A 16106-nucleotide genomic window follows, 5' to 3' on the forward strand; every position below is an offset into this window, starting at 1 on the left:
GCTGCCTTACTTGGGCCAGGTGATTTCTTATGGGCTCCTTCATCTGAGGATTGCTGTTAGTGTACCGAAGTACCTTGTTTTCATAGTCACATTAACTCCTGTCCAGCATTTTAGACATAGACTGTTGCTCTTCATCCTATGTCACCTGACTTCCTAAAGTAGACAACTATGACTTTTTAATTTTATATATCTTTTTATCTCAGTTAAATTTTTATTCCATTCATAATCAATTTATTATCTATATGGAATAGATCACTACCGTATAGGTTATCTATACAGTAGGTGATTTGGGGGGGGATGTCATCCCATCTCCCAGACCAAGCCACCTCTATAACACAATATGTTCGAGCTGACATGACTACAGATATAGTTTTTCCTATAGATGAGGTGTAACCTGGGAGAGGAGTAGTTAATGTGACTAAGGAAATTAACCTGCAAAAAGCATTGTTAAAATATTGAATGTCTACACCCAGTAAAAGAACAGGCTTACACAAAATATGTATTTAGTCTAATAGCAGTTTTATTCATCACAATTATAATCACAATTATAATGTCAAGAATTGGTGTGTGTGTGTGTTGGAATGGTGGTATGGGGGCAGGGGGTGCTCCTACTGGGTTCAAAAAATCAACAAATCCACAACTGTCTTTACCCACTTATCCTTTGCAGGGTCACAGGGGGATGGAGTCTATTTCAGCGTTGGTTGGAGGCAGGGTAGACCCTGGACAGGTCACCAGCCATGTGACATTTACATGTGGGGTGTCTTTGTTTAAGATCATCTTCTGCAGCAACGTATAGGTTTGATCAACCTGGAGAAGAATACGTTGATCCTCTTGAACCACTTCTTCCGACATTTGACTTCAGTGAAGTGTGTGGTTCCTTCATCACTTCATCAGCGTCATCTAAGCCAGCTTTGGCTGGTGGTCCATCATTATTGTCAGCAGTGTTGTGTCTAGTATGGCTGGGGTTCCGTAATTTGGCAGTTGGCAGTCTTTCATGGTCAAATGGGCTGATAGCACAAAAGGATTGTTGTCAGTGCAACCACTAAAGTGTTTCATCATGACAAAGCGGTGCCCTAAAGCTTTGCTGGGCTGGTTCTTTTTGTAGGATCCAGATGCAGCATTCGATTGAGGAGGCTTAAAAAGGCCTGCGTGTCCTCATTGTGAAATGACAATAATCTGCCAAAACAAGAGAACAACCCTATAACGTTAATACACCTTTGCTTTGTACCGTTACATCATTTATTGTTGGCTAAAATCAACACCGTCTGTTGTAATACATGAGCTGGTATCATGAATCCCGTTAGCTGGTCTAGTGAGCTAGCCAACTAACAGATCCACTCAGGCAGTATGATAATGTTAAAGGTTATATGTAGTTTTCAGAAAGTCATTGTTTTAAATGACACCGGTGGCCGTGACGTAAATGGCAGTCAGCATCCTGTTGCTCGTGTCGGCACGCTGTAGGCACAAGCGAGGCAAAACAGTGAAGCGACATACACCAGACTGTTTTACTGTGATTTACAAAGATATTTGAAATAACGTTACTATCTGTAATGTTCCTATATTTATTAGGCCAATTGGCTCCGTGATACTGACTAGCTTACCGTTTGCAAGTTACTTCATCAGCTAACGTTACGAAGCAACCAACGCCGGATAAAACACCGGCAACCCCCGTAGTTTAAGCTGGGAGATGTGTGCGAGCTGCGAGTTTGAGGCACTCCACAAACTCTCTTAACACTTTTTTAGTCTAATAAATAAACTCACAAATTGTCACATGAAATACTCTTACACATGCTTTCCTTATTAAACAGAAAAATACAACTGCATACTTTATGAATTAAAGTTTCTCTCTTCCATTGGACGAAGACTAGCTTGTTGCCTTGTGAACTCATGAAACACACTTTCATTCAAACGCGACAGAAACAAACTAAAACTCACCAAACCTGTCTCTGTAAGTCATTCCACTGTTCCAACAATTACCGTTTTGGTCAAAATAAACCCTTAATCCACTGGTGTGAAAATATTCTGGCTCTAACGTTACACACTGTGCTCCCCTGCTGCCTCTCTGGGTTACTATCTGTAATGTTCCTATATTTATTAGGCCAATTGGCTCCGTGATACTGACTAGCTTACCGTTTGCAAGTTACTTCATCAGCTAACGTTACGAAGCAACCAACGCCGGATAAAACACCGGCAACCCCCGTAGTTTAAGCTGGGAGATGTGTGCGAGCTGCGAGTTTGCGGCGCTCCACAAGCTCTCTTAACATTTTTTTAGTCTAATAAATAATAAATAAAACCGTTTTGGTCAAAATAAACCCTTAATCCACTGAGTTTGGTGTGAAAATATTCTGGCTCTAACGTTACACACTGTGTTCCCCTGCTGCCTCTCAGTCAGCCAAGTGAAATGACAAAAATCTGCCAAAACAATCAGAATCAGAATCAGTATCAGAGAGAGAACAACCCTATAACGTTAATACACCTTTGCTTTGTACCGTTACATCATTTATTGTTGGCTAAAATCAACACCGTCTGTTGTAATACATCAGCGGGTGTCATGAATCCCGTTAGCTGATCTAGTAAGCTAGCCAACTAACAGATCCACTCAGGTAGTATTTTAAAAGCCATATTGTCAGCGAGCAAGCTAAGCTTAGCCAGCTAGCTGTAACTTAGCTACGCAGCATGGATCTGGCATTGGTTTCTTCGTATCGTTAGCTGTTAAAATGATATGCAAACTGAAAGCTAGCCAATTTATCAGCCAGATCAGCCCCGGGAGTCTGGATGAATTAGCTGACATTATCCACTCAAGACATTATTTTGCTACGTTAGCCAGCCAGCAATTCATCCGCGCAACTGGGGATGAACCTAACCAATCGGCGACCGTTTCACAACATTAACCACGTGTTAGAAAGCATTTAGTTAGGTTTAGGAAAGGACCATGGTTTGGGTTAAAAAAATACCTCCCAGTTTCACACAGGACTCAAACAGCAGTGTCCCAGGTGAACGATCTGTGTTGGATCCATTCATCCATCAACCCAACCTATATTCAACATGGACTTTGTCGCTTTTTATCCTACGTCACCTGACTTCCTAAAGTCGGCACTGAACCCTGCGGCCGAAAATAGACAACTGCGACTTTTTTATTTTATATATTTTTTATCTCAGTTAAATTTTTATTCCATTCATAATTAATTCATTATCTATACGGAATAGATCACTACCGTATAGGTTATCTATACAGTAGGTGATTTGAGGCCCAGACCAAGCCACCTCTATAACACAATATGTTCGAGCTGACATGACTGCAGATATAGTTTTTACTGTAGATGAGGTGTAACCTGGGAGTGGGGCAGGTAATGTGACTAAAGAACTTAACCTGCAAAAATGAGCATTATTAAAATATTTAATTTCTACATCTAGTAAAAGAGCAGGTTTACACAAAACATATATTCAGCCTAATGGCAGTTTTATTCATCACAATTATAATATCAAGAATTGGTGTGTGTGTGTGTTGGAATGGTGGTGTAGGGGCAGGGGGTGCTCCTATTGGATTCTAAATTAACAAATCCATGCCTGTCTCTGCCCACTTATTCTTTGAAGGGTCACCGGGGGGATGAAGTCTATTTCAGCATAAGTGAGAGGGCAGGGTAGACCCTGGACAGGTCATCGGCCAATCACAAGACTCACAAATATCATTCACTCACTCACATTCACACCTATGGGAAATTTAAAGTAGTTAGTTAACCTAACCTGGACTGTGGGAGGAAACCGGAGCCCCCGGAGTAAACCCACACTAAATATGTAAACTCTACACAGAAGAGCAAGTTCGAACCCAGAACCTTCTTGCTGTGCTGTGACAGTGCTAACCACTGTGCCGCCCATGATATTTCTCCGTTTACATGTGGTGTGTCTTTGTTTAAGATAATTTTCTGCAGCAACGTGTAGATTTGATCATCCTGGAGAAGAATCCGTTGATCCTCTTGAGCCACTTCTTTCGACATTTAACTTCAATGAAGTGTGTGGTTCCTTCATCACTATCAGCAGCATTGGCGTCATCTGAGTCAGCTGTGGATGGGGTTTCATCACTATTGCCAGCAGTGGTTCTATCTTGTGCGGCTGTGGTTCCGCAATTTGGGTCTGCGTTGGCGGTTTCATGTAAGCCAGCTGTGGATGGGGGTTCATTATTAGGGTCATCCAAGCTAGTACTGGATGCTCCATTCCAACTTATTACTTCACTTGATGTCACAAAGCCCTTGAATTCATGTGATGACTGCTCCATTTGGCAGTCTTTCACGGTCAAATGGGCTGATTTCACATAAGTATTGTCCTCGGTGCAACCACGGAAGTGTTTCATTGTGACAAAACGGTGGCCTAAAGCTTCAGTGGGGGTGATTCTTTTCGCAGGATCCACATGCAGCATCCGCTTGAGGAGGCTTAAAAAGGCCTGCGTGTCCTCATAATCAGTGGGACTTTTCACTCCTCGAGTCTTCGCAATGTCATTTAGATTGAAGAAGAAGTTGAAAATACCCTTACGGGGTTTAGTCATGCGTCCTGTTGCGAGCTTGTATTCAGCACATGTATTCAGCTTCCATGAAGCACTAGGGGAGTCTTGGTCCTTTCTGAAATATTTCCTGGTAAAAAGTCCAGTGTTCAGCAAGTGATCACTGGGCTGACCCTGCATCTGCACGATGACTCTCATGACCTCATGTTCACACTGTGTTGGATACAGGTGCTGTCCCAGGTACATGTAGGCCAAAACGCAGCCAAGTGACCACATGTCTATGGCCTCATTCAATGGGAGGCCCAAGATGACCTCTGGGGCCCTGTAACCAAGGGCCTGAATGAGTTTGCCAAGTTTAATTGTGGAAACCTGAGTGGCCAAACCAAAATCAATCAGTTGCAGTTTAAAGGGCTGCAACTGATGATTTATAAGCATTACATTATCTGGCTTGATGTCTCCATGTGCCAGACCTATGCTCTTGAGGGCATTCAGAGATATCAGCATCTGTTGTGCGATTACTCTAATCTCTGACAAACGGAGTGGCTTGAAGTACCTATCTTTCATTAAGTCATATAAACTCCTGTCCAGCATTTCAAATGCCAGACAAACATGTCCTTTGTGCTTAAAATGCTCATTTAACCTGACCAGGTTGTTTTTGTCTTGGTCAAGCTGCCTGAGTTTTTTAAGCATGGCCACCTCATTTTTACTAGCCCAGGCCAGGTCCTTCCGTACAATCTTCACGGCCATCTTCTCTTTGGTGTCTAACTTTATGCAAGAGGCCACTTTTCCAAAAGTCCCCTCGCCCAAGAATTTCTCTATCTGGTACTTGCTTGTTTTACCTGACAGAATGTCCTGTTCTCCTATCTTAAAACGTCTTTCCTTTCCTGATGATTGGCCCATTTCTAAAACTTAAATGTTTCCAATGAATATCGCGTACAATTGGTATTCTCCTCTGAAAATCTCACTTGGTACTGAGCAGCACCGGCAGAGTTGACCTTGTAAAAGCAGTGACATCACAATTACAAGTGATGTCACATTTAGAACTTTCAGCTTCACTGTTTGGCTTTGATCTTTAAAGGTCAAAGGAAAGCATGTATTGTTGTTTTTAAAAATCAACAACTATACATTCCCGAAGTCACGAATGACCAAATAAAGACTAAATCAGCCAAATAAACTGACAAAAATCACCCCCCCCCCCCAAAAAAACCAATAACGTTAATACACCTTTGCTTTGTACCGTTAGTGTTACATCGTTTATTGTTGGCTAAAATCAACGCCATTTGTCATAATACATTAGCCATTGGCTCAAGTGTATACCCGTCTGGGTTAGCTGGCTGAACAATGCTGAGCAGTGGCTCTCAGTCAGCCAAGTGAAATGACAAAAATCTGCCAAAACTATAGAACAACCCTACAACGTTTATACACCTTTGCTTTGTACCGATACATCATTTATTGTTGGCTAAAATCATAAAATAAGAAAATAGACTGCGACAACTCATCTTTATTTTTTGCAGTTTATTAGCAGTTTTATATCATCAACATTCTAATCACAATTATAATATCAAGAATTGGTGTGTGTGTTGAAATGGTGGTGTGGGGACGGGGGGTGCTCCTAGTGGGTTCAAAATGAACAAATCCATGACTGTCGATACCCACTTATCCTTTGCAGGGTCACGGGGGGATGGGGTCTATTGCAGCTTTAGTGAGAGGCAGGGTAGACCCTGGACAGGCCACCAGCTAATCATAAGGCTTACAAATATTATTCACTCACATTCACACCTATGGGAAATTTAAAATATGTCAGTTAACCTAACCTGCATGTCTTTGGGCTGTGGGAGGAAACCGGAGCCCCCGGAGTAAACCCACGCAGACACAGAGAGAACATGTAAACTCTACACAGAAGAGCACGTTTCGAACCCAGAACCTTCTTGCTGTGCAGTAACAGTGCTAACCATTGCACTGCTGTGCCGCCCATGATACGTCTTCATTCAGATGTGGTGTGTATTGATGCAACGTCATTGCCTCTGCAGCAACTTATACAGGGCATCATCCTGGAGAAGAATCTGCGGATCCTCTTCTTCCGACGTTTGACCTCAGTGAAGTGTGGGGTTCCTTCATGACTGTTAGTGTTGTCCCCATGTAAATTATGACTAACAGGGGCGGGTGAAGCTGCCTTATTTGCGCCAGGTGGTTTCTTATCGGACGGGGGTTCATTATTAGTGCCAGCAGCAGCTTCCTCATCAAGTGAAAGTGGGTCATCCAAGCTAGTACTAGATGCTCCATTCCAACTTATCACTTCGCTGGATGTCACAAAGCCCTTGAATTCATGTGATGACTGCTCCAGTTGGCAGTCTTTCACAGTCAAATGGGCTGATGTCACATAAGTATTGTCCTCGGTGCAACCACGGAAGTGTCTCATTGTGACAAAACGGTGGCCTAAAGCTTCGCTGGGGGTGATTCTTTTTGCAGGATCCACATGCAGCATCCGATTGAGGAGGCTTAAAAAGGCCTGCGTGTCCTCATAATCAGTGGGACTTTTCACTCCTGGCTTGGTCTTTGCAAGGTCATTGAGACTGGAAAATATGTTGAAAATGCCCCTACAGGGTTTGGTCATGCAGCCTGTTGCGAGCCTGTATTCAGCTCGTGTATTCAGCCTCCATGAAGCACTCGGGGAGTCTTGGTCCTTTCTGAAATATTTCCTGGTAAAAAGTCCAGTGTTTAGCAAGTGATCACTGGGCTGACCCTGCATCTGCACGATGACTCTCATGACCTCATATTCACACTGTGTTGGATAAAGGTGCTTCCCCAGGTACATGTAGGCCAAAACGCAGCCAAGCGCCCACATATCGATGGCCTCGTTCAAGGGGAGGCCCAAGATGACCTCTGGTGCCCTGTAACCAAGGGCCTGAATGAGTTTGCCACGTATCATTGTGGAAGCCTGAGTGGCCAAACCAAAATCAATCAGCTTCAGCTTGAAGGGCTGCAACTGATGATTTACAAGCATTACATTGTCCGGCTTGAGGTCTGCGTGTGCCAGACCTATGCTCTTGAGGGCATTCAGAGCTATCAGCATCTGTTGTGCGATTACTCTAATCTCTGACAAACAGAGCGGCTCGAAGTACCTATCTTTCATTAGGTCATGCAGACTAATGTCCAGCATTTCAAATACCAGACAAACGTGTCCTTTGTGTTTAAAATGCTCATTTAACCTGACCAGGTTGTTTTTGTCTTGGTCAAGCTGCCTGAGTTTTTCAAGCATGGCCACCTCTTTTTTACTAGCCCAGGCCAGGTCCTTCCGTACAATCTTCACGGCCATCTTCTCTTTGGTGTCTAGCTTTATGCAAGAGGCCACTTTTCCAAATGTCCCCTCGCCCAAGAATTTATCTATCTGGTACTTGCTTGTTTTACCTGACAGAACGTCGTGTTGTCCTATCTTAAAACGTCTTTCCTTTCCTGATGATTTGGCCATTTCTAAAAGTTAAATGTTTCCAATGAATATCGCCTACAATTGGTATTCTCCTCTGAAAATCTCACTTGGTACTGAGCAGCACCGGCAGAGTTGACCTTGTAAAAGCAGTGACATCACAAAGGTGATGTCACATTTAGAACTTTCAGCTTCTCTGTTTGGCTTTGATCTTTAAAGATCAAAGGAAAGCATGTATTGTTGTTTTTAAAAATCAACAACTATACATTCCCGAAGTTACGAATGACCAAATAAACCAAATAAAGACTAAATCAGCCAAATAAAATGACAAAAATCACCCCCCAAAAATCCCTATAACATTAATACACCTTTGCTTTGTACCGTTAGTGTTACTTTGTTTATTGTTGGCTAAAATCAACGCCATTTGTCTTAGTACATTAGCCAGCGTCTCATTGGGGTCCTCGTTTTCAGGAGAAGGAGGTGGAGAAACATCCTCCACCTCATAACTTCCGTCAGACTGACCACTATCGCTAGCCATGGTAATATCCATGCTAAGGATGTTGACCTTGACACAGAGGCTACACTAGGACGCCAATCTGGTTGCCATGGTAATTGACTACGTACGACTATTAACCACACCCCCGTTCTCTGTTTGAGAAAGAACGTTTACTAAAAAACCAGGAAGAAACTCTGGCTGGAGTGGGGCTTTAACTTATTCAGCAGAAAAATACAACGGCACATTGATGAATTCAAGTTTCTCTCTTCCACCGGACGAAGACTAGCTTATTGCCTTGTGAACACACTTCATTCAAACGCGACAGAAACAAACTAAAGCTCACCAAATCTGTCTTGGTAAGTCTTTCCACTGTTGCGACAATCACCCATTTGGTTGAATTAAATGCATAATCCACCCAGTGAGATGTGAAAATATTCTGGCTCTAACGTTACACACTGTGTTCCCCTGCTGCGTCTCTGGGTTAGCTGGCTGAACGCTGCTGAGCAGCGGCTCTCAGTCAGCCAAGTGAAATGACAAAAATCTGCCAAAATAATAGAACAACCCTATAACGTTTATACACCTTTGCTTTGTACCGATACATAATTTATTGTTGGCTAAAATCATAAAACGAGAAAATAGACTGCGACAACTGCGACTTTATTTTATCAGTATAATAGCATTAAGAGAAGTTTTATTTAACCCTGTATGGTCGGCATTATGATGTCAGTTGGGAAAAAAATGTTTGTCATAGAATAGACCAAATAAACATAATCTAAAGAAATTTTCAAGAAATAATTATTTGGGGGTACATTTTGGGGTGTGTTGCCTTGAGGCAAGAGGCAGAGCATTCAGAGCAGTCCGAAGCCTGAGCTTTTGGCTCACAGGGATTACTTTTACATACGTTTACCTTGCTAAATGACAAGTTTGGCAATGTTTAATTTGAATATCCAACATTGTAAAGTGACATATATGACAGAAAATAAGGAGAAGCATAACAGGTCCCCTGTAAATAAAAATTATAATCACAATTATAATATCAAGAATTGGTATGTGTGTTGGTTGGTGGTGGTGGTGGGGGGGGGGGGGTGCTCTCATTGGGTTACAAATGAACAAATCTACGACTGTCTATGCCCACTTATCTTTTGCAAGGGGGGATGGAGTCTATTTCTGGAGTCTTATCGGCGGACCCCCTTTCAAATACCAGAGAAACGTGTTCTCTGTGCTCAAAATGCTCATTTAACCTGACCAGGTTGTTTTTGTCTTGGTCAAGCTGCCTGAGTTTTCAAGCATGGCCACCTGTTTTTTTACCAGCCCAGGCCAGGTCCTTCTGTACAATCTTCCCGGCCATCTCCTCTTTGGTGTCTAATTTCACACAGGAGGGAAAAATGAAGACAGATATATATTTGATGCGTGGCCTGGACATATTTATTTAAATAATTTACGTCAAAAGGTTAAGTGTCCGGAATGCCGCGATGGCCAAAATACAGCTAGTCTACGTTAGCGAACGGCAGCTACAGTTAGCAGTGGGGAACGATTACTTGAGCGACAAGTAAAGTCATCTGTCCGTCAAGAAACGACCTACCCACTTTCCTTCATAACCGAAAAAGTACTTTCTGTGAACAACGTCCAAACTTTTGAGTAGTAATCCTGAGAAGAGCAGCCAAATGCCTCAGACAGACTGAACGAGTGGACGAGCCCGTCCCTCTACTACGTGGACATACTTTTTTTTTTTCTTCCTCTTCATATCTGTGGCCGTGCTGTCACTGCTGTGTCTGGAGCAGATGACCATAGAAGGACATCTTTGTGTCAGATAGACATGAAGATAGAAAAAACTGTTGGAGGCAGAGCATTCAGAGCAAACTGAATACTTTTTTCTGAAAAAAGGAACAAAACTATACTTTCAGTGCTTGAGACTATGAGGTTGCCCCACCAATTGTACACTGGACGTACAAAAGGATAAGACTTGCAACAAAAGGATTTATCTCAACAAGTTCTGAGATTTTGTTGGGTTTAATACATTGGACGCCATGAGATACTGCTTCACAGGGACACCTCTAATCTGAAGGCAAGTGCTACAGTTGGGAAGTCAGCTAGAAGAGATTTACTGCTTGGAGAAGAAATCTTTACTCTTCTCAACGTCTGGGATGATGGTGTCGCTCCCAGGTTTCCAGCCAGCAGGGCACACTTCTCCATATTTGTCAGTGTGCTGGAAGGCCTGGACCAGGCACAGAGTCTCATCCACAGAGCGACCCAGAGCAGTCAGAAGCCTGAGCTTTTGGCTCACAGGGATTACTTTTACATACGTTTACCTTGCTATATGACAAGTTTGGCAATGTTTAATTTGAATGTCCAACATTGTGAAAAGACATATATATATCATTTATTGTTGGCTAAAATCATAAAATAAGAAAATAGACTGCGACAACTCATCTTTATTTTTTGCAGTTTATTAGCAGTTTTATATCATCAACATTCTAATCACAATTATAATATCAAGAATTGGTGTGTGTGTTGAAATGGTGGTGTGGGGACGGGGGGTGCTCCTAGTGGGTTCAAAATGAACAAATCCATGACTGTCGATACCCACTTATCCTTTGCAGGGTCACGGGGGGATGGGGTCTATTGCAGCTTTAGTGAGAGGCAGGGTAGACCCAGGACAGGCCACCAGCTAATCATAAGGCTTACAAATATTATTCACTCACATTCACACCTATGGGAAATTTAAAATATGTCAATTAACCTAACCTGCATGTCTTTGGGCTGTGGGAGGAAACCGGAGCCCCCGGAGTAAACCCGCGCAGACACAGAGAGAACATGTAAACTCTACACAGAAGAGCACGTTTCGAACCCAGAACCTTCTTGCTGTGCAGTAACAGTGCTAACCATTGCACTGCTGTGCCGCCCATGATACGTCTTCATTCAGATGTGGTGTGTATTGATGCAACGTCATTGCCTCTGCAGCAACTTATACAGGGCATCATCCTGGAGAAGAACCTGCGGATCCTCTTCTTCTGACGTTTGACCTCAGTGAAGTGTGGGGTTCCTTCATGACTGTTAGTGTTGTCCTCATGTAAATTATGACTAACAGGGGCAGGTGAAGCTGCCTTATTTGCGCCAGGTGGTTTCTTATCGGACGGGGGTTCATTATTAGTGCCAGCAGCAGCTTCCTCATCAAGTGAAAGTGGGTCATCCAAGCTAGTACTAGATGCTCCATTCCAACTTATCACTTCGCTGGATGTCACAAAGCCCTTGAATTTATGTGATGACTGCTCCAGTTGGCAGTCTTTCACAGTCAAATGGGCTGATGTCACATAAGTATTGTCCTCGGTGCAACCACGGAAGTGTCTCATTGTGACAAAACGGTGGCCTAAAGCTTCGCTGGGGCTGATTCTTTTTGCAGGATCCACATGCAGCATCCGATTGAGGAGGCTTAAAAAGGCCTGCGTGTCCTCATAATCAGTGGGACTTTTCACTCCTGGCTTGGTCTTTGCAAGGTCATTGAGACTGGAAAATATGTTGAAAATGCCCCTACAGGGTTTGGTCATGCAGCCTGTTGTGAGCCTGTATTCAGCTCGTGTATTCAGCCTCCATGAAGCACTCGGGGAGTCTTGGTCCTTTCTGAAATATTTCCTGGTAAAAAGTCCAGTGTTCAGCAAGTGATCACTGGGCTGACCCTGCATCTGCACAATGACTCTCATGACCTCATATTCACACTGTGTTGGATAAAGGTGCTTCCCCAGGTACATGAAGGCCAAAACGCAGCCAAGCGCCCACATATCGATGGCCTCGTTCAAGGGGAGGCCCAAGATGACCTCTGGGGCCCTGTAACCAAGGGCCTGCATTTTCTTTCCACGCAACATTGTGGAAACCTGAGTGGCCAAACCAAAATCAATCAGTTTCAGCTTGAAGGGCTGCAACTGATGATTTACAAGCATTACATTGTCCGGCTTGAGGTCTGCGTGTGCCAGACCTATGCTCTTGAGGGCATTCAGAGCTACAAGCATCTGTTGTGCGATTACTCTAATCTCTGACAAACAGAGCGGCTCGAAGTACCTATCTTTCATTAGGTCATGCAGACTAATGTCCAGCATTTCAAATACCAGACAAACGTGTCCTTTGTGTTTAAAATGCTCATTTAACCTGACCAGGTTGTTTTTGTCTTGGTCAAGCTGCCTGAGTTTTTCAAGCATGGCCACCTCGTTTTTACTAGCCCAGGCCAGGTCCTTCCGTACAATCTTCACGGCCATCTTCTCTTTGGTGTCTAGCTTTATGCAAGAGGCCACTTTTCCAAATGTCCCCTCGCCCAAGAATTTATCTATCTGGTACTTGCTTGTTTTACCTGACAGAACGTCGTGTTGTCCTATCTTAAAACGTCTTTCCTTTCCTGATGATTTGGCCATTTCTAAAAGTTAAATGTTTCCAATGAATATCGCCTACAATTGGTATTCTCCTCTGAAAATCTCACTTGGTACTGAGCAGCACCGGCAGAGTTGACCTTGTAAAAGCAGTGACATCACAATTACAAGTGATGTCACATTTAGAACTTTCAGCTTCTCTGTTTGGCTTTGATCTTTAAAGATCAAAGGAAAGCATGTATTGTTGATTTTAAAAATCAACAACTATACATTCCCGAAGTCACGAATGACCAAATAAACCAAATAAAGACTAAATCAGCCAAATAAAATGACAAAAATCACCCCCAAAAAAGCTCTATAACATTGATACGCCTTTGCTTTCTACCGTTAGTGTTACTTTGTTTATTGTTGGCTAAAATCAACGCCATTTGTCGTAGTACATGAGCTGGTATCATGAATCACGTTAGTTGGTGGAGTAATTTGGCAAGCTAGCCAACTAACAGATCCACTCAGGTAGTATGACAATGTCAAAGGTCATATGGAATCCTCAGAAAGTCGAGGTTTTTAATGACACCGGTTGCCGTGACGTAAATGGCAGTCAGCTTCCAGCTGCCCATGTCGGCACTCTGTAGGCCATCATGGAGTGGATATTCGGCAGACAACACACCTGTCTTGCTCTGTTGCCAAAGAGACCAATGTGTCCCCATACCTTTTTTTTTCCAATGTGCAGAGTAAAGTGCCATGAGTGGGTGAGCATGTGGAATAAAAGCTGAATAAATTCAAACGCATCTGGCTTCATATTTTTCAGTGTTTGATCGACAACATAGCATTTCTTATCTTATCCTGCTCGAATCCCACGTTTTGAACATTTTAAAAGTTTACTTCAGGCCCAGTCATTCTTGTTTTTCAGCCTGTTAAACATGATCGCACTTCTCGTAAAGTGAAAAATGGGAAAATGAGCTGGGATGTATATATATATATGTATATTTTCTTTTAATCGCTGGCTTTGGGGTCCAGGTATTACTATTAACCCTTTATCCAGCAAGGAACCATATATGGTAACTTCAATGATCTTGATTTTCAACATAAAAATTGAATATTTTTAACAATGTCACAAAAGTAAAAAAGTCACAAAAGTAAAAAGGTCTTGTTGTGTCCTGCAATGACACTCTAGGGTTGAAATGTTTGTGTGTAAGTATTTCAATGAGTGCCTGATAAAGGGTTAAAAGAACGAAAACAAAGAAAAACAAAATAACAATGACATAGTCTGAAAGAAAAGTTGTTGTTGCTGTTGCCTGCAGAAGGGGTATTATTAGCGATATTAAGCAATATCTAGAGTCATCACTGTCTGGCATATAAAAAAAGTTATGCTTTTATAGAATTATTATGCGAGAATCATGCACATTTAGCTACACATTAAATAATGGTAATGATAAAATAAATAAATGTAGAAAGAAGACACAGACTTCTAAGATTAGAGGAGAAGCAGCCGCTGAACAGACAGACCGACATGCAGACGGAAAGATAGACATGTTTCGAGTCGGGAAACGGACTTAGCTTAGTACACTGTGTTTTAGTCCACCCCTCGCTATTCCTATTCTTCTGTATGCCACTCAACCGTGCCTCTGTTTTCCACATACCAAAATCTTCCAACTTATATTCCTTTTCCTTTCTCTCTTGTCTTTCCCATTGCCTTTTTGAATTCCTGATTCTGATTGGGACTAAAACTGCCCCTTGCTGGAAACCCATATTCCTCCCATAACAGAAAACAACGGAACACCATCTTTTTGTTTTAGTTTCTACTTACGATTGTATGCAGGTACTGCCCTGCTAGAGCTGATATCTGTTATTTCTTCCCAACTGTAAACAACTGATGCACCTTTTGTGATTGTGAAGGGGAAACTATTGAACATGTGTTTGTAGATTGTTTTCATGCTCCTTCCTTTTGGTTCGATTTACAGAGGAACCTTTCCAAAAAAAAACAAAAATAAATAAATAAATTAAAATACATATCATCCTAACAAAGACTGACATATTGCTCATATTTTAACTATCCCGGTTTCTCGGCAGATGAAACGTACATATTCATCAACATGATTAATATCTTAGCAGAATATTATATCCATAAAATGATATGGCTTAAAAGATTTGCCCTCCTTTTATGTTCTTAAGGATAGGGAGGGATTGTAAAACATATCTGACTACTATTGAAAACTTAAAACTCAAAAATGATAAATTGGCAAAAACTATTTGATTACTTAGACATTTCAAATGGACTCCAATTGTTTAGCAGACCCCGAAGGTTTTTGTTATTCTTCAGTCCTTTTCCTGCATTTATTTTGTTGTACAGTTTAATTTATTTATATACGCCTTCATATGGTGGAGTAGAAAACAAACTGGAACATGTAGGCCAGGGGTATTCAAGTAAACTTCTAAAAGAGGTCCAGTTAGAGAAAATGTCCTCAAGCAAAGGTCCGGAACGTCCTAATGTCTAACTTGCGTTGTGATTTAGTGTGATATATATATTGAAGTAGCCTAGAAGTTGTATCAACGTCTGCATGTAATCAACAACTGACTGTCAAATCAAATAAAGAAAAGTAGAATTCAAAAACATTTTGACAGAATTTATTGTCACTTAACATTGAACTATACAGATATATATTACTGTAGATATGTACAATGTACTTCTCTCATTCAGTAAAAGGGCTGCTTTATTTTGTCACAAAGCTCTTCTTTTTGTTTTCCCTCGAGTAAGGTTTCAGCTAGTGGTGTGCGATACTGCAAGATTTGGTATCGCTCCTATACCAAGTAAATACAGGGCCAGTATCGCCGATACCGATACTTTTTAATAATTAAGGTTGATACATCATCAAATTGCTAAATCCGAATGAATTTTCATGACCATTTAAGTGTTTTTGTGATTTTTCCTTTGGATTATTAATTAGTTAAAACCCAGGACAGAATTTGGGCAAAGTTTATAGGTAAATAGAAAATACTTTATTATCATAATAAAAGGTTTTGTTCAGAAACAATAGAACAGCAACAAAACAATTTTTCCCCATACATTGTCATGTCTGGATTTTTTTCTTAAATAAACAAAGTGCACAAAATTATCACTCGAGAACAAATTAAAACAAATTCTTTTTTTGAGGTAGAGTGTTCAGAAACTACAATACAACAATGAAATAAAATTTCTCCCTTCATTGCACTTCTTTTCTGAATTTCTGGACTCTGTGCTGCTTGTGTGTGTGTGCTGCTGGCCGGGCCTGGCGGGTGAGCCTGCTCGCTGGGGCCGCCGAGTCACGTGATGGTACAACATCAAAACACAAGAGGAGG

The sequence above is a fragment of the Enoplosus armatus genome, chromosome 9, assembly GCF_043641665.1.
Source record: "Enoplosus armatus isolate fEnoArm2 chromosome 9, fEnoArm2.hap1, whole genome shotgun sequence".
Taxonomy (NCBI): domain Eukaryota; kingdom Metazoa; phylum Chordata; class Actinopteri; order Centrarchiformes; family Enoplosidae; genus Enoplosus; species Enoplosus armatus.